Raw genomic sequence first — 27804 nt, forward strand, 5'->3', positions numbered from 1 at the left:
CACTTCTACTGTCAGGCTGGGCAGATTCACAACCACAGCTAGCTGACATTTCTCCAGGGGTGACAAAGTGAGCATCATCCATATATATATATATATATATATATATATATATATATATATATATATATATAATGTGTGTGTGTGTGTGTGTGTGTGTGTGTGTGTGTGTGTGCGTATATTACAGCTGGAAATAATCTGCAGTGTAATCCATACTGTTAAACCCAGCAGGAGCTCCAGCTTCTAAGACATTTAGATCTGAATCCAGTGAATTAAGAGTCCATAATCAGCTTTGTGCCTGTCCTCAGCTTGAGCTGCCCCCGTGTGCCCTCGCTGTGCTTTGCTGTGCCAGGCAGGGCTTCCCTCACCAGGCACTGCTGGGAGCCCCCTGCATCACAGCCCAGCCTCTCCTCAGGGCTGCAATCCCCAGGCACTCAGGTTTGAAAAATGAGGGTCGGTTCTAGCACAAGAAATGCCTTTTTACCACCTAGACAGACATAAATAAAAACCGACGTTTTATTTTGTGGACAACTCATCACTTGTGTTCAGCTGAAGGCATGCAGGAAAAGATGAATAGCAAGGCCGCCCAGCTGGATTATTTTGGATGTTTGCTGTGCTTCCTGCAGGGGACCCACAAACACTTGCCCATAAATGATGAGTAACCTATTAATAAATTGACTCCAGCCACAGAGAATTCCAAGTGCACAGAACACAGGCTGCAAAATCCTCCCCACAGCACCTGCACTTACACGAAGCCTGGCTTCTCACACCACGTATCCCTCCAGGTGCCTGAGCTTCTCAACACTGAAACTTCAGCTGCAGCAGCAGGGTCATGATGGGAGGCTGTGAGCCAGTTGTCACAGAAAGACAGAATTTCAATGAAATCCCCCCTAAGGTCAAGCTCTCTAGATTTTTCCATACTCTAATGGAAAGATGTTTTAAGGTGAATGGTTCTTTCAGGTTTGTTATCAGCCCCACTGTGTGCTCTGAGTCCCTACACAAATCAACTGCCCACCGTCATGGATCTGACACAACTGACTCTGTGCTGGACCATAAAGTTCACCTGATTTTGTAGCTTATGTAGCCAATAAATTGTAATAGGCACAGAAACCTATTAATAGAGAGAGAAATAAATAAAGAAAATTATGTAAAGGGACCTTTCTCAGTGTGAACCCGCCCACATTCAAAGCCAAGCAACAGGTAAGTGTTAATGTGCCCAGGAACACCCAGATCCTCCAAGACAACTGAAATTTTAAAACTCCTGAAAAGAAAGCAGCACATACCGCACATGGGCCTAAAAGACATTTTTGGGCTCTTGAAAAAGTTCAGTGTAACTCTACAGGGAAAGGTTTCCCCATCTTTCAGATCTCTGACAGATTCTCCCTGCTTTCCACAACACATGGAACATGCCATTGGACTGGCAGATGTGCATGTCAAAAAATAACACTTTAAAGGGACTGACTACTGATCCTGGACATTATAAATAATCTTCCAGAAGCACAGGACCCAAAGTAAACCCTTTCTACAATTAAAAACGGGTATAAAACTTTTGCTTTAAAGTAACAATTAAAGCAATGGGTTTGCTTCAGTGAGGAACTTGTTTTGAACAGCATTCTGAGAAACTACACCCAGGCTCTTGTTATTCCAGCATTATGGTCACCAATTGCTCTGCTGGTCCCAGTGTAAATTCCCAGCTGGTTTTATGATGCTGCCCATGGTTCCAGCTCAGCTCACGTGGGGGCAGGTGCTGTGCTGATCACTTCAATCCAAATCTGTGTGTCAGGTCACCACAGTTCATTGTAAATGCAACTGAATTACACCAAAATTTTTTTCCTAGCCAGAAAACAATTACAAATCCTAAGGCTGCCACGCAGCAGAACTTATGAGAATGTCTTTAGTATAAGCCCCATTTAATATATCCTATCTCATGTGTAAGACATAATGTTATTAGCTACTAAAGAGCTGTGCTGTCAACTCTCAGACACATGCACAAAACACATCTAAAATTATTAATCAGCAGAAATGGTGAAATGACTCACATTCCTCTTGCACACAAACAGCAGGAGCTAAGGCAGCACTTTGGTAAATTTTTAAACTCATTTTAATCCCAAACTCTATACAACAGCAGCACAGTGGAAAGCCACAGTTACAAAAGTCTGAAAGTACAAATGTTGCTCCCTCTGAGCAAAACATGGAAAATTAACACAGATAACACTTCAGTGTCAAAGACTTTTGTTTTTCATTTTACTTTTGCAAGCGCTGTCAACAAAACAGACAATAATGTAGTATTTAGGCTTCACTAGGACTAAAAGTGACAACAAACTCTACAGCAATTGCCTGCTGCTCTCACTTTCTAACCACTTGTACTTTCCTCCATACTCTAATTTAGAGCTGCTATAAAGCCTGTCAGGTTTGTTGGCAAAGGCCATGAAGCTGCAGTGTCAGCAGCTTACATCATGAAATGGGATGCAGTTTCACTGAGAGCCCCTTTTCCTCTCAGCCTGGGCTCTTTCTCTCTTCCATTTCAGAGCTTCTTTTCTCTTTGTTTCCATTTTCCAAGCAAAGCAGGATAGAACATGGGAATGGTGCTTTCTTAAGGACACATACATATATATATATACACACACGTATATATTCCTTTTACTGAAAATTAAAAGGGATTTTCTGACGTAACCTTTCCCTGCTCTGTTCATGGAAGGACATCACACATCCAATTGCTCTATTTACTGCAATATCTGTGGGGGCAAAAAGGCACTGTAAAAGGGAAACTGCTCCCAGGGATACAGCAGTGCCACAGTAATTCTCTGGATTTCAAAGCAGTTTTTGCACCAGTAGATATGCATATGCCATCACTGTATATACAAATTACCCATGCAAATGGGCTGTGATTATTTCCATGCACAATTATCCGTCCGCACCTGCAAGCACAGCATTTGCATACAGGAATTGAGTTGGTGTGGGTGCTGTTTGTTTGGTTCTGGCACATTGTCTGTGTCTCTGTAATTTCCAGCGCAGTCCCACATCTGGATTAATGCCAGCACAGCGCCATGTGCTACCCCTGTCCTCACCTCCTCAGGAGCCTTCACAGCAGAGCAAACTGGAAGGAGAAGTGACACAGTGAGAGCAGCCACACCCAACACCTGCAGGTGCAAACACCATTTCAAACATGGGCAAAATGCAGCGTTTGGGAAATACCCAGCGACACATCAAACGTCTCTGGTGGTCCCTGCAAGGCAGCTCCTCGGCAGGGGCCTGCAGCAGTGACCAAAAGCCCCTCCACTCACCCACCCAGCCCTGCCCTACCGCAGGGAGCCCCTCCGCCAGAGCTCACCCTGGGTCGGGGGGCTCCAGGTGGTGGAAAAGTCTCTCCTCCAGCCTGAGCTTCCACAGAAAGGCTCAGCAGTCTCTGTTATTCGGTCTCAAGGCAGTTTATTGCAAGTTATCTAAAAGATTTTCTTCTGGGGCTGCTGTGGTTTGCTCACAGCTCAGGCAGAGGCACACACACACACCCTGACATCCTCTCTGACTCCGACTGCTTCTTCTCTCCCCACCCAGGGCTGCTGCTGTCTTTTATACGGTACATTACGTGTTACATGTTCACAGTTTTTCCCCAATGCCTATTACCTATATTAAATGGTACCTTTCTACTCTAAACCAATCTGTGAGTGCCAACATCACCAAGAACATGGAGGGAAGGAAGAAGAAAGAGGGAGGACAGGGCAGGCCCAGATCCTTCCATCTTAAAACTTCTGACCCCCATGTACAAAACTAAAACCCCCCTGTAAAAGCATTAAACCCCCCCTGTACAGCACACAAAAATTCTCCCCTCTACTCTGTGACTACTTCTACTATCAAATCTAAACTTTTGTGACTTCTTGTTCTTCCTGCAAGGTTGGTAAATCATTCCATGGCTCAAACTCAAAATCGCAGCTGTTTCCAGCTGCCTGCCAGGATCTCAAATGCTTCTGACTGGGGCCTGGAATGTCCAAAAATTTCTGAGGGACATTTTGAATTCCAACACCCCTCCAACTCCTTTCAGGCCTCTCTCTCATACAACTTTTTTTTAAAAATACCACTATTTTCAAAAAACTACTCATCTTTGCTCATCTCTCTGTTATTACACCTAGATATGCAATATTAGAGCATGGATTTACCCTGGTAATTTGTCAGTTAATTCTAACAGCCTATGTATAGTGCTAAAATAAATAATTGTAGCCCTTTTAGTACAAATAATCAACTCAACCATTGCTTGGAATAGAAATACTGATTTGTTGAAATCAGACTCATGTAGTCATTAGTTTATTATGAAAGATTTTATTTCATACTTGCAATATTGCTCATGGAATTGAACAAAACCCCCTATAGTGCAATAAAGAGACTGTAAAACATTGCATCAGAGCCTGGATCTTCAGTTCATTAGACATAAAAATTCAGTCCCATTATCTCCCTCCTTGAAGATGCTCTCTCTTCTACACTAACCGTGTTCAGCAGCAGTTTACTCCAGCTGACCTTAATTCAATACATTTTTTACAGAAGGATTGCTTCAGGGTTCAGACATTTCTGTTGCTAAGCACTGCACATGTTCTAGCACTTGGCCCTGAAGTTCTCACATCTCTCTGAGAACATTTGCTGCACAACACCACCATGGGAGTTATCATTTTTTAAAACATACGAGATAATTGATTTGTAATTATCAACAGGGAGAAATACCATAGCTGGTATTTGCTAACCTAATTGTAAAATTTATTGTTCCTTTCAAGTCTTAATGTATTGCCTCAAGTGTTCACCACTTAGGCACCAACAGGCTGCAGCAAATGGAGTGGCAGCAGGAAGTCGGGGATGGAATTACCCACTTCTTGCATGATAAATGAGGCTCTTTCCTGACTGCTCAGCTCATTCCTGGGATTTCCAGGGCATTTTCCCCCTGGGATGCAGCCCAGGTGCCTGTGCCCTGCAGCAGGATATTCCTCTGGACCATGGTTTGCCTTGCTGAGGATGGGGAACTGAGTTCAGGGGGGCTTTGGGGAATGAACCCAAAAATGGCACCAGGCGGCACCCAGGGTGCACCCACACACTGAGAGCACCCAAACCACACACAGAGCATCCAAACACACACAGCACCCAAAACACACACTGAGAGCACCCAAACCACACACAGAGCATCCAAACACACACAGCACCCAAAACACACACTGAGAGCACCTAAAACACACACTGAGAGCACCCAAAACACACACTGAGAGCACCCAAACCACACACAGCACCCAAAACACACACACAGTATCCAAACCCACACACAGAGCACCCAAACCCACACACACAGCACGAAAACACACACACAGCACGAAAACCCACACACACAGAGATCACCCAAACACACACAGCACCCAAACACACACACAGAGCACCCAACCCACACACACAGCACCCAAACCCACACACAGCACAAAAACACACACACAGCACCCAAAACACACACAGCACCCAAACACACACACACACACAGCACCCAAACACACACAGCACCCAAACACATACACACACACACACAAAGCACCAAAACACACAGTGAGAGCACCCAAATTTTGTAAAATGCAGGCAAACCCAGTGGGAAAAAATGCTGATGTCTGACTCCAGTTCAGAAGGCTGAATGATTTATTTATTATAACTATGCTACAATACATTAATATACTATTTAAAGAGATACTAAAACTACAAAATTACTTTCTCTAACTACCAAATCTAACTCCCAGCTGGTGACTCTCCCGAGTCCAGCCCCAGGTGGGTTGGATTGGCCATCAGGCTCAAACAATCCTCACCAGAATCCAACCAAGCAATCACCCCAGGTAAACAATTCTCCAAACACATTCCACATGGGAAAACAAGGAGCAGAAATAGAAATTGTTTTCTCTTTCCTTCCTCTGTGCTGCTCTGTGAAAAATCCTGAAAGAAAGGAGAATATCCCTGTGACACCCAAACTCAAATCACACCTCAGTCGAACCTCCCCTGTCTGTCACTACCAGAGAAGAGGGAGAATGGTAAAGAGCAGTAATTATTTGGCCCAGGGGTGGCACCCAGAGCACACCCTGAGCTGCACAAGCTCAGATCCATGGCCATGCTTCAGTGCTCCGAGCAGCAGCTCTCCAGGGCATGGCTCCTCTCCATGCCAGCCCTGTTTGTTCAGGCAAAATGTGTCACCAGAAGTACAAAAATGTCCATTCTATTTGTAGCTTCTAGAGTTTTTTCTCAATATCTCCATTCTTTCCCCTTCCAGTCTCTATTTTTATGTATCAGCTAGCATGTTTAATGGCCCCTTCTTTCTTTTTTAGGTTCCTAGGAGGACTATTTGAAGAAAGATCTCCCAAAGCATTGATTATGAGATTTTGTTTAATTTTTTAGCCTTTTAAGAAGACTTGAGCTAGAAGTCTTAGGCAAAATAAACTGTTTGAATTTGATCATGATTAAAATTTGGAGAAAAATGCAAGTTCTAGGGTTGAGTGCCCAGAACTGCTTGTGTGTGTGTGTGTGTCTGTGCATGTGTGTGTTTATGTGTTCAGTATGGATTTTGGTACAGACCTTAAAAACACTCAGGTTTTTTTTCACAAGCAAAATTTGAAATTCATTTGAAATATGACATGGCAGATTTCAGGCCATTTTCATAAAGCATTTTTTCAATCCTAAGATCCACCTGTCTGTATTCATCCCCAAAGAGAATTTCCTTATATTTGTACAGATTATCAATATATTATTTTATAAAGAGACAGTTTTGTTTTAAAATCAAGTCCTCACAACGTCCTAAAATAAATACAGCTACATGATTTATAGACATTAGATCTTTATTAAACATGTATAAACTAGATTCCTGTGTAGGAAATTAAAATTTAAGAAAAGCTAAATTCAATTCATAAATTATTCTGATTGGGCGATTTTATATTAATAGTTATTTTGTTGATATAAATGGTGTCCTGGTCATTTACTCTCAGTGCTTCCTCTGTATCAGCAGTACCTCGCTAAACTGAGTGCAGCACTAAACTCCAGGGGTGGAGGGAATGTAAAACTGTCCTTGCAGTGCATTTCTGAGCCCAGAGGCTGGGGCTGCCCCAGGGCAGGTCACAACAGACAGGGAAGGTCACCACAGCCATAGGAGCACAGACTGGCCTTTTGTTGTTCTCCCTGCCCAGAAAACAGCCTTGGTGCTGAGCTCACGGACATCAACGCGGAGCGGGCGGCTGAGCCCTGAGCCAAAACGCAGCAGAGGCAGCAGCAGCTGGCAGGAGCTGTTTTCCCCCAAGCATTAAGAGGTCTGGAGCTGTGGAGAGCAGGTAGCTCCTGTGCAGCCCCGGTGAGCAGCCACCGCAGCTCCTGTGCAGCACGGGCCGTGGGGCAGCACCATCGCATCCCTGCAATGGGGCCGGCCAAGCCCTGCTCCCATCCCTGAATGGAGCCTGGCCAAACCCTGCTCCCATCCCTGCAATGGAGCCTGGCCAAACCCTGCTCCCATCCCTGCAATGGAGCCTGGCCAAACCCTGCTCCCATCCCTGCAATGGAGCCTGGCCAAACCCTGCTCCCATCCCTGCAATGGGGCCAGCCAAACCCTGCTCCCATCCCTGCAATGGGGCCAGCCAAACCCTGCTCCCATCCCTGCAATGGAGCCTGGCCAAACCCTGCTCCCATCCCTGCACCAGGGCCTGGCCAAGCCCTGCTCCCATCCCTGCAATGGAGCCTGGCCGAGCCCTGCTCCCATCCCTGCAATGGAGCCTGGCCAAACCCTGCTCCCATCCCTGCACCAGGGCCTGGCCAAGCCCTGCTCCCATCCCTGCAATGGAGCCTGGCCAAACCCTGCTCCCATCCCTGCACCAGGGCCTGGCCAAACCCTGCTCCCATCCCTGCAATGGAGCCTGGCCAATCCCTGCTCCCATCCCTGCAATGGAGCCTGGCCAAACCCTGCTCCCATCCCTGCACCAGGGCCTGGCCAAACCCTGCTCCCATCCCTGCAATGGAGCCTGGCCGAGCCCTGCTCCCATCCCTGCACCAGGGCCTGGCCAAGCCCTGCTCCCATCCCTGCAATGGAGCCAGACAAACCCTGCTCCCATCCCTGCAATGGAGCCTGGCCAAGCCCTGCTCCCATCCCTGCAATGGAGCCTGGCCAAGCCCTGCTCCCATCCCTGCAATGGAGCCTGGCCGAGCCCTGCTCCCATCCCTGCAATGGAGCCTGGCCAAACCCTGCTCCCATCCCTGCAATGGGGCCAGCCAAACCCTGCTCCCATCCCTGCAATGGAGCCTGGCCAAACCCTGCTCCCATCCCTGCAATGGAGCCTGGCCGAACCCTGCTCCCATCCCTGCAATGGAGCCTGGCCGAGCCCTGCTCCCATCCCTGCAATGGAGCCTGGCCGAGCCCTGCTCGGGGCACAGCTGGGGAGGGCACAGGAACCCAGCTCTGACAGCAGCTGCTGGGACTGTGGGGAGCAAAGGGAAGGTAGTCTGTGCCCTCACTGGGCCTGAGCGGCTTTAACCACAAATGTGGGTGTAATGAACAGGGCCTATGCCTTTATTAATGTTCAGCTCTTTATTAAAAAGCTGGGCAGGAGGCCCCCACTGTTGTAGCTTTTTCCGGTAGCTGAAGGGGGAGAAGGTGTGCAGAGTCTGTCCCTGGAGTCTCCATGGCACATTGGTAGCTGGAGGTGAAGGAGTGTGCAGTCTGTATCTGAAGTCCCGATCAGCAGACCGTCCTCTCTCCTTTCCTGCTGGCACACTGGTAGCCCTGCTGGCACACTGGTAGCCACAGGGTGAGGGGATGAGCCAGGGTCTGTAGCTGAAGTCCAGCAGCAGCTGTCCCCTCTCCTTCCCTCCTGGTAACACCAGGAAGAGTTGCTCCATTGTTCCTGCTTCCCACAGCCCAGCCCAGTCCCTTGTAGGTTATGGTGACAGGTCAGACACAGACCAGGGATGTGGTTCCCTTTTCCCCAGCCAGCTCACCCATCCAGCCCCCTCCACTGTGCCCAGCCTTCCATTTAGGGGTGTTTTCATCCCCAAAACCCCCTCCCATGATTTCACTGGTCCCTCTATTTTGCATCCCAGTCCTAAAATGGCAGTATGGGTGGGGGGTGTAGGTGATTCCCAGGAGCAATTAGCTAATTAACATTTCAATATCAGTACTTAGCTCAAGCCAGCAGTGTCCCAGCAAGGCTGTTTTGTTCATAACAGTGAGCACGAGCTGAGCTGCCCCCAGAGAGTTCCATCACCACACAGGAGTTGGCTCCAAGGGTGAATGCCCCGTGTGACAAGGTTTCACACCAGCATCACCCCTGTGCAGTAATAATCTTTAGGAAGTTCAGTGGTTTGGCTTTCAAAAACCCACCAGTCAGTACCCAGCATGTCCCACCCTTCTGCCACCCTCCCCACACAGACCAGAACACACTGGCCTTGATGGAGAACAATGAGCAGCCAAGTTTCACTTGAAAGGGGAATTCCACAGAACCCCATACCTATGGCCAAGCCTGTTTGCCTCCTTCTGAGCAGGGGCCACACAGAGCTGAGGTTCTCCAGGAGCTCAGGAGAGCTTCCCCCAGCCAGGTATCTTCAACGAGGGCTCCCCCAGGCAAGGAAAACACAGATTCCAATGATTACTGCAATGGAAAAGCAGAACAGTTTCATCATTTCAAAAATCTTGGTATGTATCGGAAACAAAGAGCCCTCACCTAGAGATGTATGCAGAGATGTTCTGAAAATACCATACACCTACACATCTCCTGGGAAGTGCTACCTCTGCTGCTTGCTGACCTTAGCACTTGGGCTTTTTCCTGCAATTGTGCTTTAAAGGCAAATTCTTGGCTGAGCAAACCAAGCAGATGTTGGACTTGATTTTACTCTTTTTTTTTTTTTTTCCTTTCTAAGAGAACTAAAAACTACTTGCAATAAGGTATTTCATTTACTTATGTGTAAAGGGCAAAATATACATGCAGGCTTTTTTTTCTTCCACACTATACTCTACTTGTAATGACGATGTATAACACTACAATTTAAGCAGGTTAAGCAATTTAAGTTTTGTGGTTTGTCCCTGTCATTCCCCCCCTGTCTGGGGAGCAACACAGTCCAGTCTCTACAGGCTGCTTGAAAATTGCATAACAAGCAGAGAAGCATTCTTTTTATCCACACATATAGTTTTAAATATGATCCCACCAAGCCATTAACGTCTGCATGACAAACTGGCAACTTTAGCTGCTGCCATTAATCCCACATCCAGCAGCAATTTCAGCCCCCACTCGGTACCACTTGGTGCTCTAAGTAATGGTGCAGTTCAAAAGCAGACTGAAGGTTTAACCTGCACTGACCCACACACACATAAAAACTCTGGCTGCTCCATTACACTGCTTGGCTGGTGCACCACAGCTACAAAGCAAAATACTTCAAAATGTCTCTGTCAGTCCTCAGGGGACTGAAAGAAGATTTGAGAATTGTTCCCACTGGTTCCTCATAGCGGTACAAATGAATATCATCATAATCTGAACAGTTTTCACAGCAACGACTTGAAAATATTCCCTTAACAGGTGTGTTTTACACAGGCCCTTTTATTCATTCTCTTCTGCCCATTGACAATAAACCTCACACAAATTTACAAACCTGCATTTGTTCTGTCCTGCAGAACTTCCAGGTTTGTCTTGCAAAAGACTTTCTGCAGACAGGACAAACTAGAAAATGCCCAGTAAAGACAACTAACAAATGATCATTTAGAAAATCCAGATTTGAAAGGCAGCCCTTCTGTTTGCTTTTTCAGGTCCCAGGACCTCTCACTAGAAAGACACTGAGAAGACACCTGCATGTGATGCAGAGGAGCACTAAACATTAATTCCTAGCATCTTCCTCACGGTACCAGCCAGGGACAGTCGAGTTTCCTGCTGGGGAAAACCACGTGGCCAAGAGCCACAATACACCCACAGAACATCAGAAAGGTGACAGCAGACACAGCTCCAAGAATGCTTTGTGTAATGGGAAAATGACACTGGGGGTTCCTGAGGCGCCTCTGCCCCTGCAGGGACCCACGTTCAGTCAGATGTGCAGCACAAACCAGGGACTATTTCAGTCTTTTTCAGGCTCGTGTGCCCCAGAGCCCAGCAGCCCCTCCACCTTCACTGCTGCTCTGGGGAGCTGCATTGGAGCTGCTCAAATCCACAGGACACTCAACAGCTGAGATCCAGGTCTGCTCCTGCCATGAGCTCTGTTTCCTCCTGGATTCCACTGTCTCAAGAGCTGGAGGGGCTGAGTCCAGATGCCACCAGCTCTGTGCCTCTCAGAACAGCAGGTCTGCACATGCACAACATGTTTGGATTGTACAGGTGGATTGTACACTCTGCTCCTGACACTTTCAGATGGCAAAGTCTGAGATCAAAAGTGAGACCACAGCCCAGTGAAACCCAACTGTCCCTGCATTCCCAGCCCCACCACTGGCTCCATCTCTGCCCAGGACACTGCCAAGAGCAGCCTGAGAGCCCAGAGCTTGTTCTTTACATGGGCAGGAGCAGGTCCTGCTCTGGGCTCTTCTGCCCTGCACTGGACCTTCACACATGAATGTTCAGCTGAACACATGCAAAAATATTCTAGAAAGGCTTTCAAGAGAAAGCTCTTATTAAAGATCCTAAACTGCACAGAGTGTGGAACAATAACACTGTCTGCCTGAAAATGTCATATCTTTGTCTGAACAGCCCAAAACCTTATGTGCTCTGAATAAAGATAGAGATGTAATTGGTTTTCTTGTTACGACTCACTTGTGCATCATAGGTTTTTTAATATCCTGCAGAACACATGTATTGTGGGAAGGAAGCAGGTGACAGCAGTAAACATATGTAATGTTGTTTTTCTTTATGATACATATGAGTGGGGAAGTCTAAATGATGCCTTAGGTTTTTAATAATCAACTGTGGAGTCTTAGGGGGAAAGTGTGCATTTTGCCAAGAGCAAAACCATTACAACTTTGACTCCAGCCATTGTGGGAAATTTCATTCAGCTAATTGTAGCCATTAAGTGGCAGGTTATGCAATGAAATTACTTCAGCCTTGTCTACACTCAAATCCAGGTTGCTATCAGCAAAGTAGCTTTTTCTGAGAGTGAATGGGGGTGAGAAAAGCTCTGTGCTGCTGGAAGTCTGTTTGGCTACATGTGAGAGAAGCTGAGCTGATGCTTCACGGATTTGGAAAAAGCATCCGTGGCATGGAGATGCAGCAGAGCTCTGAGAGAGCTGCAGCTGCAACACCTTTGTGTCCATATACATATATATGGAAGGCCCTGTAAGCTAAATAATTCCTAAAATTTGGGTGAAGATTTAAAGCAACACCACCCTACCTGAGCATTCCAGGGCCACACCTAATAACAAAGTTCAGGAAGAAATACAAATTTACGTTCTTGTAGCCCAGACTTTCTGAAGATGATTTCTGAAAGCCTAGTTCAGCTTCCCTCTGTCTCCTGCATGTTCTCTGAACCCAAAAAGCTCTCACTGTGGACAGCTGCCCTTCCCTGGCTTTCCAAGCCCCATAAACCAGGGTCTGTAAGAGGGAAGTGTTCAGAGCCCCTCTCCAGAGGGAGACCAGAAGCCTGTGGGCTGAAACCTCAGACATGCACAGCAGGGGAATGCCTGGGATTTCCCCAGCTCCCTTCAGATCATGCTCAAAAGCTCCAATTGGGCCACCAGGCATCCCAGAGAAATTCTCTGATACACCTGAAAAAATTTCCCACACAGAAGTCACCAAGGTGCACTTCCATGGTGGATCCCTTGGATGCAGTTCTACAGAGCCACAGCACCAAAAACCAGAGGGGGAGGAGGAGCTGATAAAGCTCAGACCTGAAGCAGCCACCAAAAAAAAACAGCCTTCCCAAAACCTGCCAACCTCACCCCAAAGATTCCCATTCCCAGCACATGCACCCAGCATTGTCTCAAGGAAAAAATAAACCCCTTATGTTTCCTGAAGCAATGAAATAATCCAAGACTTTCTAGGAAAAGCATATAAAGCATATTAACCTGTTAATAATTTAATTAAAACAGATAATCAGTGTTTTGCATTTGTAAATTATGACCTCAAAGTTTCTCATTATTAAACTAGAAAATCAGAAGGAAGAGGCACACCTGTATTGCCGGGGTTTAACAAGTTTGCCCCAAAGCTGTGCCAGGCCAGGGAGTGGGATCAACCCATTAATTTACGTGATGATGCTTCTGGCTGTTGGAATTTCCCTCAGCTGCAAATAAATTCTAATGAAAAAGAAAGCTGAAGCAAATTCTTCTGAAACCCCCAAAGCTCTAGGCTGTTACAAATGAAAAACAGTGCTGATGAATTCAGAGTATTATTCAATTCTAACCACATCCAGAATGCATGAAACAAAGTGGCAGTAAGATATTGCCCTGGAACACTGTGAATTCTGCCACGTCCATGGAAAAGTCAGAAGCATCATTCTGGGATGAAAGTCTGAGCATAGAACCTCCAAATGGTTTTCTACAGAGTGACTCAAGAGAGGGCAAACCAAATTATTTTGTTCATCCAGTGTTGGTTTTCAATGATGTGAGGTCATTTTATATAGACTGTATTTTGTAGTCCTAAATTCTTGTAGCTTAATCCATATCAAAGTACCTCACTATAGTGATCTGAGTGATCCTGTTATAGCCCTGCTAGGAGATGAATCCTAGGTGTTTCACTTGCTCAGACACATCACATTCACCCCTCTGCTCCATTCCCAGCTTTCCAAGTCAAACCAGAGGCACCCAAGGCTCTGGAAGACACTAGAGGCGATATTCAAACTTTTTTCAACTGTACAATAATCTAGATAAAATCCACGGAAGACCCTAATACTTCAGATGAAGTCAAATGAAATCCCTAAGAAATTATTTCCTTTCTTCTTGTGCCAGATCTTGGGGAGCCTTCATTCCTTTAATGTCTCAACCATTCGAACTCTCCACTTCAGCGGGATGCAGACGGCAAAGTCTGCCTCGTGGGGATCCCTGGAAAGGCCAAGCCATGGCAACCTTGTCTCCAGCTTTAGGCTTTTCTCCTAAAACCAACTTCCTAAAAGCACCAGCACAGAGTCCGACATCCTCTTGTGCCCACCCCGTCCTTTCTGTAGATCCACCCCACCTCCAGAAATTAATAATTACAGGCAGTGCCAGGCACAAAACAACAAAATCCTTCCCCATCTCTACTCATTTTTAGCTTGGGCCCCCCAGAGTCACAAGTCTCCCTGGACTTTGCAGTCTGCCAGTGTTCCTTAATCCCATGCCATTTTTTCCACATTTACAATACTACTCTAGTCCTCTACAGTGAGCATGGAGATTTTAAGAATTAAATATGCAGGTGCAACTAAGAACAATACAGCAGTAAAGATTTCATTTCATTCGTACTTTTGGAAAATTACAGTTTTAAAATATTTTTCTTCTCAAAATGAAGATTCTTTTGACAACAGACACGTACTGAGGACAGCGTTTCTTGGCCAGAGCAAAGGCATTCGACTGGGTAAATCACTTGTGATAAAACACCTGCCACTGCAGATAAACAAGACTTTCCACCTCCTGTTTTGTTGCTGCATTAACTGAACTTCACCAAAAATTCTGGTCTTAATATCCCACATTTTACCTCACCAATCATGGAATTCAAAATCACAAAAAGGGAAAACAAGTCGGGGGGAGATAGGGATGGACAGGCACAAGACTATCAGCCTTTAAATCATGGTACCCACATTTAAAAATAGCAAAGCCAAACCCCATTCTTTGCAACCAGACTGGCACGAAGCAAGAGCAGTTTAATGTCATTCTCAAAAATAAAGACAAAATCTTGAAATTTAGCACAATTTAATATAATCTGCCAAGCATCTTGAGAAAATCTAGTTGAGAATTCACTTCAAGTGCTAAGAACTTCCTTGGCAATGCTAGAGGGAACTACAATCATTGTGATTTAATTCCCTTGAATTTCAGAAAACTAATAATCATTCTAAATAATTAGAAACTCTTATTACATTAAAATGCATGATACATACTGATTAGATCATATTAAAATGAAAAGAATAATTTGAATTATTTACACAAAAAAAAAAGCCCCCAAAGTGAGACAAATCTATGGACCATAAAGACAAAGAAAAGAATTCCTGAGACAGTAACAGCTCATTGCTCAAGTAATTTTCATAAATATTACTGATGTCTGAATTGCACCAAATAAAGAACTTCCAGAAAATAAAACCCAAAAACATATGTACTTACTGACATAAAGTCATTTTAATGCTTTGGCTATCTTGGTTCAAAACTAATTCTAAACTAGTAGATGCAAGCCAATGGTTTTTCATTAAATGCAAAATATTCAGTATATTACAAATTATCCAAGGCTATAATGTGAAATGCTTTTGTGACAGCAGCTTTAGTTAATATTCATTGTCATGTTCTCAGAGGATAGACTGAGAACTAATAAATTCAGAATATATTAGTATTATAACACACTACACAATTTATATTTAGTGTTTTTTACAAGCCATAACACTCAGTAGAAAGCAGGTACACCAAATACAAAAGATTAGATATACAAAATAAATTAGGATATTAAACTGGAGATTAAAATATTCATTCTGTACCCCCAGTTTAAATCTATTTCTTGACAGGGCAACATTTCTGCTTTTTTGGTGCTTGTTGCCCTTCTCTGTGAGAGCTGAGGCAAAGGCTGGCTGGAATTTGCTGTGCTGTGGTGGCACTGCAGTGAAGGCCATTGCCAGCCCAAGGAATGCACAGGTCTGGAAGGAAATTGCCAGCTCCCTTCTGCAGGTGTCTGTGTGTGGCTTTAGATCACGTTGACCCTGTAATTGTTTCATTTGTGCTTTGCAGGGTGGATGCTGTCTGCAGTCAATGATTCACAGAGTGAGGAACCCATCTGGCCAAACGTGACGAAAGAACATAAATTATTTTAAGCAAGAATTTTGCATTGTTCCCTGCCTGTGTGTGAGCTGCTGGCAAGGACAGGTCAGACACAGCCCAGGGCAGCCACAGGCTGGCTCTGAGGTGCCAAACACAGCCCTGCCACCTGCCAGTCCTCGCTGGGACATCCCTGGCTCCTGGCTGGCTTCAGGAAGGGACCTGGAGCTGCTCTGAAGAGCTGGAGGTGAGAGCTGGATGTGCCCCAGGTGGGCAGCAGGGGAGGGGATTCTGCCCCTCTGCCCCTGTGCTCAGGTGAGACCCCACCTGCAGAGCTGCCCCAGCCCTGGGCCCAGCACAGCCAGGATCTGGAGCTGCTGCAGAGAGCCCAGAGGAGGCACCAGGATGAGCAGAGGGATGGAGCAGCTCTGCTGGGAGGAAAGGCTGGGAGAGCTGGGATTGTTCACCTGGAGAGGAGAAGCTTTGGGGTGAGCTCAGTGTGGCCTTGGAGGGCCTGAAGGAGCTGCAGGAAAGATGGAGAGAGACAATTGACCAGGGCTGGAGGGACAGGACACAGGGAATGGCTCCCAGTGCCAGAGGGCAGGGTTGGATGGGATACTGGGAATTAGGAATTGTTCCCTGGCAGGGTGGGCAGCCCTGGCACAGGTGCCCAGAGCAGCTGTGGCTGCCCCTGGATCCCTGGCAGTGCCCAAGGCCAGGCTGGACACTGGGGTTGGAGCAGCCTGGGATAATGGAAGGTGTCCTTGCCATGCAGGGGTGGGATGGGATGAGCTTTAAGGTCCTTTCCATCCCAAAGCATTCCATGATTCTCTGATACTCCAGGTGAAATATCAGTAAGTTCAGACACAAATATAACAGAAATCTGGCTCCAGCACCCCTAGTACTTAAAGAAATACATATTAAACAGTAGTGGCAAGCTACTTTATTCTTTAAAAATAATTATGTTATTATCTAAAAAGTAAGCAGTGAGCCTGAATTCATTTACACTTGTTAAATACTCAGGTATCGGTATGAAGTCAATGCACAAATGATCAGTAGCAAGTCATTGATACACTTCTGTTATGCTTGTAGGAACATAATGTATGTTTAATTAATTAACATTAATAATTTAATTTTATCACTATGTATTTAATGTCTTTGGCACTCTTGGAATCTACTTAGGTTAAAAACAAACAAACAAAAAGATCCAAACAAAAAACCCCAATGAAACATCAAAAAAAAAAAAAAAAGAAAAAGAAAAAATTCCTCCTCCACCCCCAAAAATATCATTCTTGCCTCTTGAAAAATAAAATTTCTTTGTAACTGTGACAGCAGACTTATATCTTGTAGAACTGATGGCATTTTATTTGAGCCAGGGGCTATCTCTTTTTTCCTCAATTTTCCACCTAAATGGCATCAAGCTGACTTACTTCCCTTGGGGTGCAGATGGCTGGGACTGCTGCTCCACAATAAAATGTGGAGCAAAAGGCTGGGAAGAAAACAGCCAAGATGGGTCTCGTACCAAATGCATTAGGAAGAGGTCCAGGAAGGGAGCTGAGACCAGCCCAGCGTGAGGCAGCCCCTGCCCTCCCCCTGCGGCCCCGCTGGGCTCTGAGGCACAGCAGGGGCTGGGCTGGGGCACAGACGGTGACAGGGTGACAGTGGCACCAGTTCCAGAGGCTGCCACCCCTGGGACTGCTGCCACCACAGCAGGGCTGGGCAGCTCTGGGAGCACAGCAGGGCCAGCCTGGCATTTGGGCAGGCTATGGCTGGGCAAGATGACATCTTTTAAACCTGACATTCTTGAAACATTCCCACTTTTAAGGAGCACTGGAGCACAGGAATGAAAGGAACATCTGCTGCCTCGAGAAGGGCTGGCTCCTGCCCACGGGGGTGGTGTGGGAATCCAGAGCATCCCTCTGGCTGCCCTGGCAGGTCTGGGACCCTGGCAGGGGTCAGGAACCCCCCTGGACAGAGCCCCCAGAGACACTGTCTGTGATCTCTGTCCATGGAAAAGAGTTTTCAATCTTACAGGACGAATTACAAGCTCTGAGTGCTTGATATAAGTCATAATTAAGTGTGGCACAGGTGCAAAAGTAAAATTTTAGGATTCTAGACGAGGGGTCCAAAGGGGACAAGATGGAGGAAATTGGGTGTGCCTTGTCCTTTTTCTCCTTCTTCATGCCCTCCATGTTTCACTGTGGTGTTGGCATTTTTCTGTTGGTTCAGGCTGGGGACACACTGTCCAACGTAGGTGACAGATATTGTCACGTTCTTGTAAATGCAGCCCAGGGAGTTTCTGGTATTTAATGTTTGTCACATCCCACTGAGGGCAGAGCCCCACATGCTGCCCTGCAGGACAGAGCTGGGCAGGGCAGCAGAACATGTTAGAGATCAACAGAATAAACAACCTTGGAACCAGCACAGACCAATTATGGCTTCTGCTTTGGCAGTGGGGCTGAAAGAGACTTTCTACAACCTCGGGATCATCAATAGCTCAGATTCTGACAGGGTGGCTCCTCAGAAGCATTTGCTGACCACTCCAGCAGCTCGGCCAAGTCTCCTGCCACCTGTCCTCTGCTGAATTGCTCACACAGCTCACACCTTCTCCTTTCTCTCTTCCTTAGCGCAGCACCGACATTAGCCCCAAAAAGAGGGGATTAAATCAGAATTTCCCTGTAAGTACTACATTTCAAGAGGAGCCAGGCCATTCCCCAGAGCAGACAGACTGCCATTACAGGAAAGCTTGGATAGTTTTTCAACTTCAGGTCGAGTTTTCCTATGACAGACCTGAGGCTGAGAGCCTCTTTCACTGTACAAAATATATAGAATTGGCCATAAGTCTTTAAAGCCCTGATGTATTCCAGTCCATTAGTTTTTACAGTTCAATTTATGTTGTATTACGAGGAGATGTGCTGAACTGCCTGAAAGTACAGATTTGCCAAACTATCCAAAAATAATCTGGAAAGCAAGAAAGTCAGGATACCAGCCAAATCATAAGCAGCATGGCCATTTTGCTACCAGTTCAGCTGGTAATAAATTTTTTTAAGCACTGTTAAATGTATCTAGATGAATTTGACTTTAAATCACACTTTCTGCTGTACCTTTAAAGAACTATTGATTCAAAATGAATCACAGGCAACTGGGACAGGTTCATGTGCTGAGAGAGAACAATGGCAACGTAGACATCTCCCTGTCCTTCAGCTTTGCACAGCACACAATTAACCAAGCTCCAACACTGCCACACAGCAATTAAAAGTGATCACAGCTTCTGGGTGAGCTCTGCAAGATGGAAGAGGGAGCTGGCAGAGGCAGGAGTCTCAAGAAAGAGCTGGTGAGAGAAGATGCAGCATAATTACCATCACAATGCATCTTCCCACCGAAGCACTGTTAAATTAAGCTTATCTTCTGCAAGTTAAACACGTGTTGGGACTTTGTATTTGCTTACTCTAAAATTTACATGACAATTGAAGCATTACCCAAATGCAGAGTCATGCTAGAAGCAGCAGTCTGATGGCTTCCATGGGAAACCCAGCATTGGAGATGTGAATTATTTCTGCTTCTCTTCTGTGCACCACCTGATAGAGAACTGGAGGCTCCAGGGCCATCACTTTGCTGCTTTTCACTTCATGCAAATTCACTTCCTTGACTGACATCTGACAGCTCTCCCAAATCCCTCTGGCAAACAGGGCAAATTAAAAGCAGTACCAGAAGCATTCAACACTGCAGGGCTCACAGAGCTTCTGCTGGGTTTCACCCAGCCAGGCTGTGACACAGGCCACGAAAACAGGCTGGGAGCAGCCTGGTGCTACCTGACCACAGCAAATCAGCAGGGAAGAGAATTCACAGGCAGAGGTGTGCTGGGAAACGTGCTCTGGGAGGATATTGACTAAAAAAAAAAACAGATTGCTATTTGAAGATGATTGTATATTAAATACCTCCTCTTGGTCAGTATTATTTATGCCATTTTAGAAGTAGTTTTAGCAATCTTGCTGCCGTGAGATGCTAAAATTCATTCAAATTTAGGCTCTTCAGGTCAAGGAAATGGACTTTTAACAAGTGGCAAATTAAAATGTCAAGAGCAATCATACACACACTTGTTTACAAGACTGTTATTGTTTTGTTTTACAGATCCCAGGTTTGTCTTTCTCAGTAATTGCAGCATTAATATTTTCACCATAAAAGAAATGTACCAGATAACATCAACATGTTTTCGAGATCTCGACTTAAATTGCAAAATTCTTAAGTGTGGACAGAGTCCCTCACAATTCCCAAACCCTTCAACAATCAGTTATAATAGAACAAAACTCTGTAAGCAAAGTTCTAGGCATCTGCATTTTTTAAAAGTGAACCTAAGTGTGTCTCCCAGAGGCAGGTGGGGCCATCACCTTCCAGTCCTGCTGTCTGTGGCTGTCCCCTTCCCTGGGCTCCTGAAGGGTGTGGAAAGCCTGTCCTGAGCTTGTTCATTTTCCATGCAGAACTATCGGGTACCGTAAGCACAAATCCCAGTTGCCAAGCACAGGATGAAGCACAATCCGGAGAACCCCGAAGCAAAGGAGGCCGGTGCCTGTGCTGTGCCCTGAGGATTCACGGGCTGTCACCCCCTGTGCTGGCCCGGCTCCTGCAGGGAACAAGACACTGGCTCTGCCTACTGCCGGGGCTTGGCGTGGCCTCCTCCCCCTCACACAGGTGGAGGAGAGGAAGGAATTTCTCCATGGACTTCATCTGAAGTGTATTTGGATCAAAGGAATGAATTCCATCTGGATCACGCACAGTGCTGGATCCAGATACTCATGTGCCCTTTGGTCCCAATTCCTATTTACTGGAATAGGATGAGAAATGGTAAATATCCTACTTTAGAGAGCACAAGTGTGTGAATGGGGAATGCTTACCTAGCACCAGCTTTATGCTAGAGGAGCAAAGGAGCCACTCTACTCTTTACCAGCTCACATTACAGTGTTAATTCAAGTGACACCACAGCATCACTTTTGTGGGAGGGCTTCCAGGAGTTAAAGAGTTAAGAGCCTCTACTGACAGATTTGATTTCCAATCCTTTCTAGGCAGAGATAAAAGCACTAAAATGCCCTATTTCAATGGGAACTTTGCCTCGTGTCATTCGTGTTTATAAGAAATTATTATACCCCTACTTCAGGGGAGGTAAATCAAAGCAATTCACTTTGCACTTGGCTGTATTGGAGGAAATGTTTATGGCACTATCTTAAAAACATACAAGTGAGCCTGAAACTTTCATTAGAATCTCACTACAGAGTAATGCAGCCCTGGAAACAATCTGTTACCTTTTGAATTGACAGGCAAAGAGGCCCTACCACTTCACTGCTGCCGCCTGCCTTGGTAGGAGTGAGGAGCTGTGATGGAGGTGGAAAACATCCAGTGCAGTTTCTGTCCCTCCCTGCTGCTTGAGTAATGCTCAACATGCACACAGAGAGGGCTGGTTTGTATTGCTGTTTTCTCTATTTCAACTCTATATATCCAAATCCTAAAAAGGATGAGGCAACCACTGAGACAACACAGAGGGACAGATTAAATATTTTCATCTAACTGAAGCCCATATTCTTGCCTGTATTCTGTTTCTTCAGAAAATAAAATACAAAAAAAAAAATGCTTTGTGGCCTTTGATGAACAGATTCAATTTATTATTCTGTGAATTTTTAAAGCTTACTGTACACTGGTGCTTTGTATTTTACAGTTCCCTGCCTAAGCAATCCATGACCAGGAGTTCTGATTATTCCAGTTAACAGCTGGAGTAGGAATACACATAGCAACTTAAGCTCTCAAATGATACCTTCACAGATCTCAATGTTTCATTCAAGGACTTTAAAACATAAAAAAATAGTAATCAAGTTTTGCAACATGTCTATTTAACTAATTCTAGAGGGGGGAAAAATTGAGACAGGGAGGTCAAACAAGTCCAGAGGAAAGTAAAATTAAGGTCTCAAAGCCCTTGCATGAGTCACACAATCCCAAATACACTGTGGGACATTTAAAGGTATTAAACTAAGTCCTGTCAAAAACAATTCAGGCACTCACACAGAATAAGCCACAAACAATGTCTATGTCAGTTCTTTCTTAAAGCCTCTTTAATTTGTAGGGCAGTCACATCATAAACTCCAATGGCTGCCTCAGCATCCATCCAGCCAGTGTGAGAGCAGATCAGGATTTATTTGTTCACCAAACCTGTGATTATGTTTTAATTCCAGGTACTAACATTTCTCTCAGATTTTGTTGCCAAAAGTAGGACCTGACCAGGCATTTAATATCCTCAGAGAATCACAGGATTGTATTACTGGGTTTGGAAGTTGCCATTGACTTAATTTCAACACAATTGGTGCCATAGCCCCTAATGAGAAGGGCAAGTGCAGGCAGCTCTCACATTTTGCCCACACACCTTTCCACCCCCGAGGCAAACACAGCTTCTTCCTGGGGAGCTGAAGGACCAAAAGCTGATGGTGCAAAGGGGCTGAGGGCCCCACCTGCCTCTGAGATCAGTGGGAGCTGAGACACCCAACACTGGCAAGATCGAGCCCAAAGTCATTACCAAACTGATACCTTGGGGTTTAAGTTCTTCTGTTCTGGTTTGGTGTGCAGCATTTAGCTTTATATTAAGTAGGATCTTTTCACAGGGTGGTGAAGACAAAACAATCCTGTTCTCTCTGGGGACTCAAGGACAATCTCTTCAAACTTCAGGCCCAAAGCATAAACAACATGAAAGAGGAGGGCAAACGAGCAAGGAGGATGAAATGTCATCATTTGAAGGTATTAACTGGACAGTTAACTCCTCATGACCAAGCCCTCTTTTGCTTCCATCTTGGAGCCATGTGGGCAGAGCCACGTCTGTGGCTGTGGTACTGCCATGGTGTGGCCTTTGAAGGCTCTTCAATAAATATCCACTTTATTCCTCTTAACTTTATTTCTCTAGCCTCTGTTCCAGCTCCCTAAGGCATCAAAGCCAAGATTTCAGGAATAAAACACCAGTTCCATCTCTCAGATTTATTGAGGAATTGCATTGTCTTATTTAAGCAGTGAGGAAGCTTGGGAGGCTGAGTTGCTCTGTTGCAAAGGCTTCTGAGGACATGGGAATGGCATCCATGCAGAAGAAACTTGGCAGGACGTCATCTGTGAATTTGATGGCATTTACATCCATTCTCCCAGCAATGCCAACTGTCAGCACTTGAACTGTTCAAGTTCTCCTCTTCCCCTCCTGTCTCTGCTGCACAGGATTGCAGGAGATTCAGCTGGAGAAGGAAACCTGTGCAGCCATTGTCCCTGCAGAGTTCCCCACAGCAGAAAATGTCCCTGGCATTGCTGCTGTTACCTCTCAGGAGCCACTGTTATCCCCAGTGCATCTGTAATTGCCAGGATTACTGGGCTGGTACCTGGCTTTCCTCTGTGCCTCATAAACCTCCAAATGTCACAGGTCTCTCTGCCTCCCTCTGCCCTCACACAGTCAAGAGAATTGTTAAAAACATGCTAAAAACAATTTTGTACCCAGGCAAAAAAGGGGCTACACATCATGCCAATGAATCAAACTCCTTAAGGAGATTGGTACAGCATCATTTGGCTTCATTTGCATTTTTTATCTATTTCCTGCTGCTTTGAGAAAAGCTGCTTCGGGTATACTCAGAGATAAAACTAAATTACAATCCTAAAGACAATAAAAATCTGGGGAAGGTTTCTGTGACAGTCCTGAGCTGCCTAGTGTCAAAATAGCATAGCATATCAACCTGCAAATCATCACTGGCATCCACCAGCCTGAAAAAATATCCCATGGAATTGTAGCCCAACCTCCCCTGGTGCTGACCCTGCAAAGGGCTGCTCCCACTCCAGGCACACAGTCAGGACCCAAGAGGCCAGACTTTCCCCTGCTATAAATTCAGATTTAAAAAGGTTAAAACCACACTTTCACTAATCTCAGAGCTCAGTATTTCTGCCTGTAACAGCTAAAAGATAAACTAGAGATACGAGTGAATGTAGGTTTAAAAACCCCACAAAAACAAGTTTGTTCTTCTTTATCATTGCTATTCCTCAGCATAGTTCATCATTTACTTCTTCTTGGGTATTTCTAGTTCTTCACTTTAGTCCTTTCCTGTTATCCACATTTTCCTTCCTATCTCCATGTAATTACTCTGGTTTCCCTTTTCCTCATTCCATAAGGTGCTTTCCTTTTTTTTTGTCCCGCTCTTCCTAATTTTTTCTTCACATTCTCCTTAACTGATTTGTCTCCCCTCCTTCCTGCACCCACATATACTCAATTGCTCCTCCTTGTCCTTCATGGCCAAAATCAAAACCATCAGAAACGTAAAAAGGGCACCAGACATTTTCAAACCATCCGTGCAAACATCACATTTCCTGTTTTCTCTCCAAACTTCTCACTGTTTTATTTCTTTTCCTCAGCTAGGAAGTCAGTCTCTTCCCTGTTACTATAAATACCTTTATCCATTCAGATCAATTAATTTGTACCAGCCCAAAGCTCTTAAACTATTCAGCTTTGGGGATAGGTGGGGTGGATTTTGAAGAGGAAGGTTTGCTACTGTGCCACTCACTGTCTGGATTCTATTACAGCTTCACCCAGTCTCACGCAGAGACACCAATAAAATTTAGGAAACCTGTTTGTTCAGAATTTGCTCTCTTTCCAGGGAGGTGGCTCAATCTAAACCCACTTCTTATTACATAAAAGGCAAATATACAGCTGAGTTCCTTTGCAGCCACTGAGCCCTGCTGATGCCATTGAAGAAACCAGTTGAGTGTTTGTTTAAGCCAGACACTGAAATACTGGCTGGAAACTGTCCAGTTGCTTAAAGACAGGCATTAATTGAATTCTTGTTCTTCTAATATGGGAGGTAAAATGGGTGCTACCAGCCATACAGGATAGGAAAACAGCCTCCTCTAGGGCTCAAAATCTGGAAGGCTCTGGTGGACACTGACATATAGATGCCTGTAATTTGCCCTTTCATTAGGGACTGTAGCATCAATCCTGGTAAAGTGAAGCCAGTGGCAACTTCCAAACCTAATAATCACAATCTTGTGATTTTCTTAGAATATTAAATGCCAGATCAAGACCTACTTTCAGCAGGTCTCACAACAGTTGTTACAGCAAAAGAAGACATACAGGGATTTATATCAGAGGAGTTTTTGTGTTGACCTTGTATCAAAAAATTGCCCTATATGAAAGAGAGTTTAATAGTTTGCATTGAAATAAGGGTAAAAACATGCCAGGCTCAGTTTTAAAATATTCAATATTGACAGTATTTTAGCTTACACATGGGATTCCTGTTACAGTTAATTCTGAGCCAAGGACATGAAGGGCAGGAGGATGTGGGCACTGGAGCTCTCAGCTGCGATGGCTCCTGGGGACACAATTCCTGCTGGGATCCCTCCTCGGCAGCAAGCACAGCCACGGCAAGGCAGGAGCCCAAGGGACAGAGAGAACAGGACAGAAAAAAGAAAATCACTTCTTGGGGAGGCTGGGTGGCTGGTCAGAAGCTGTTCCAGGAGCAGACCAGAGGAGCCTGTCACTGTCACTGTCCCCAGCCCCACGCTCAGCCACTCCTGCTGCTCCAACACCCCACTGAGCCCTGGAGCTCACGGCTCTCCCCAGGACTCCTCTGTGCCAGAAGCAACAAGTAGCTCACAGAGAGATGATTTTTTTTCCTTTTTTCTGTTAATTTGCTGCTCAAAAAATGAGACACATTCCAGGCTTGTTTTACTGTTCCTGCAATGACAAATTACACATTAACGTCTGGAAGGCTACATTTTGTACAGTTCTGTTTCACACAGACAACCTGTTTGAAAAGCTGTCAAAATGCATCAATAACTCCCCTGCAGGAAGTATCAAGGTACTCGGAGAAGTCAGCATCTTAATATACAATAACTTTCAGGTGAGTTAAGGGGGGGAAAGTGGCTATTAAGACACCATATTTATAGCATAAACCTTTAACAATTCAGCAGAAAGCTTCAGCACAAAGCAGAATTTAACCCGCAGCTTTTTGCACATCACTTAAAAATTCATCTAGCTCAATTTCAGTAACTAACCAACTTGTATCATCAATTCTGGCAAATTCAGCTCCCCCAAACATGAGAACTCCAATCTGGGCACATCCTAGCTTGTATTTAAGGGAGCATCTCAAACAAGGAATTTGTTTGGGAGTCAATTAAACCATTGTATTAATCCAATTTCACAGATGCAGACAATTAATTACTCCACAGAAAAATGCTTTTCCAACCTAATGGTGAACTAAATAAGCCTCAATCTCAATTGCCCATGATCGAAAATGTTTAGCCCCAGCAGCTGATTAGCAATATTTGCTCGCCACATCACAAGAGCATATAATGAGGTGGCTAAAACTCATTAGATGGGCTTTTTTAAAGTCAAAGTCACAAATTATCAGAGTAGTCTCTATATTTTCATTACTTTGACCACAAAAAGATGTGCACGTGAAATAGTCAATGGACTTTAAACAGTTCTTAATGACTGTCACACAAATATTCTGACTGTGCCTGGATAGGTGGAAGCCCCCTGAACTTCAGTGCTGTCATGGATTAACTCCTGCTCTGCAGCACTATCACCACCACCACTTGGGGATTTCCCAAACACAAACTGCAATAGTTTTTTGAAAGAATGTATAAGGTAGAAATCAGTGGGTTTTGCCATGATTAAGCCTTCCAGATTTTACTGTCAGTGTTTTCCATCAGCCCCTCCAAAATGCATTTGCACTCTTCCATGCTGCTTATGTTCCTTCAGAAAGTAAAGAAATGGCTCCACTCAGAATGGTTTGTTCAGGCAATTTTGTAAGTTCATCACAGAAGTTTCCTTTTACTGCAGATTGGTAGCAGTGGAACAATGAACCTCCAGAGAATGTCTCTTGTCTAAAGCAAACTGATTCTAGGTTTTTTAAGAGTCTTCTAATCCAAGCAACTGAAGACTGTAAAGTGCACCAAGGAATTCTCTATTCTTTCGCCTCCATTGTTTTAAGCAATGGTTTCTATTTTCCCCCAATTTATCCCTGTGATATAGAACCAAAATCCTCAATTACAGTCTAGGAATAAAAAGGAAAGGAAGATACTGCTGCTTGTTCTACCATTTTGCATACAGAAGAGTAAGTCTCAAAACCCAGTGAAAATACTCTGTTTTGTATTACCGACCATTACAGATTTCCTGCAAGGATGCAGCATCTCTGTTCAGATTAACTGTTTAATATTCTGCTGGGAATACATCACAGTGATATCCAGACAGGAAGAACTGCATTTCAGCAGGCTCAAGTACCAAGCAATCATTTCTCTGCTTTGGTGGCAAGTTCACACTGTGGCACAGGGGTTCCACCAGTGCTTTCAGTCATTCAGTGTCTGAGGCAGCCTTCACAGAGCTCTCTGCTGGCACAAGGAATGTGTTTGCTCCTTTTTCAGGGAGGGAAGGAGATGGCAGATTAGCAACCTTAGGAAGAAGGACATCTCTTTGGAGGGCAGAATATTTCAGCCACAGCAAGGGCTGCTCACTTTGATTCTTCTGTGAAAGCTATCAATCATCAGGCAGCAGAGTTTGATAAATGTATGACTCTGCAAGATTTCATTACCACCAAAAATTCCAGTCCTCTCAGCTGATGAATCATGCCTGGCAATTTATAGATACATATAGAGGAATTTGCTGCTCTCATTTTTATGCCAAATGTAGTTTGTCTCTTCCCAAGCAGCAGCTGAACTGCCCATCCAATATCTCTCACCAGGCAGGTCTTTCATTATGCAGAGCATTCCTCTGGGACAGGATGCTCCTTGTAAGCCTGAAAGAAACAATTGTTGAATAGATTATATTATAGGCTGAGTTTTGATGCTACTTCAGATGAGCTGATAGCCCTGAAAGAATATATTTGCTGGATTAATTTCCTGTAAGGTTTGTGGGCTGCTCTTAACTGTAATATCCCTGGTGT

General features: G+C 45.0%; 1 long non-coding RNA gene across 2 annotated transcripts in view; it reads right to left on the reverse strand.

Annotated features, from left to right (window-relative positions):
* Nucleotides 1-23852: 23852 nt before the first annotated feature.
* Nucleotides 23853-27804, reverse strand: part of LOC146766340 (uncharacterized) — a 54925-nt gene continuing 50973 nt past the window's right edge. For both annotated transcript variants that reach the window (XR_014957783.1, XR_014957784.1), the window contains exon 2: nucleotides 23853-27657. This is a non-coding gene — a long non-coding RNA (uncharacterized LOC146766340). The remainder of the gene's footprint in view (nucleotides 27658-27804) is intronic.

Source organism: Lonchura striata, chromosome 11 (genome assembly GCF_050655825.1).
Source record: "Lonchura striata isolate lonStrDom1 chromosome 11, ASM5065582v1, whole genome shotgun sequence".
Taxonomy (NCBI): domain Eukaryota; kingdom Metazoa; phylum Chordata; class Aves; order Passeriformes; family Estrildidae; genus Lonchura; species Lonchura striata.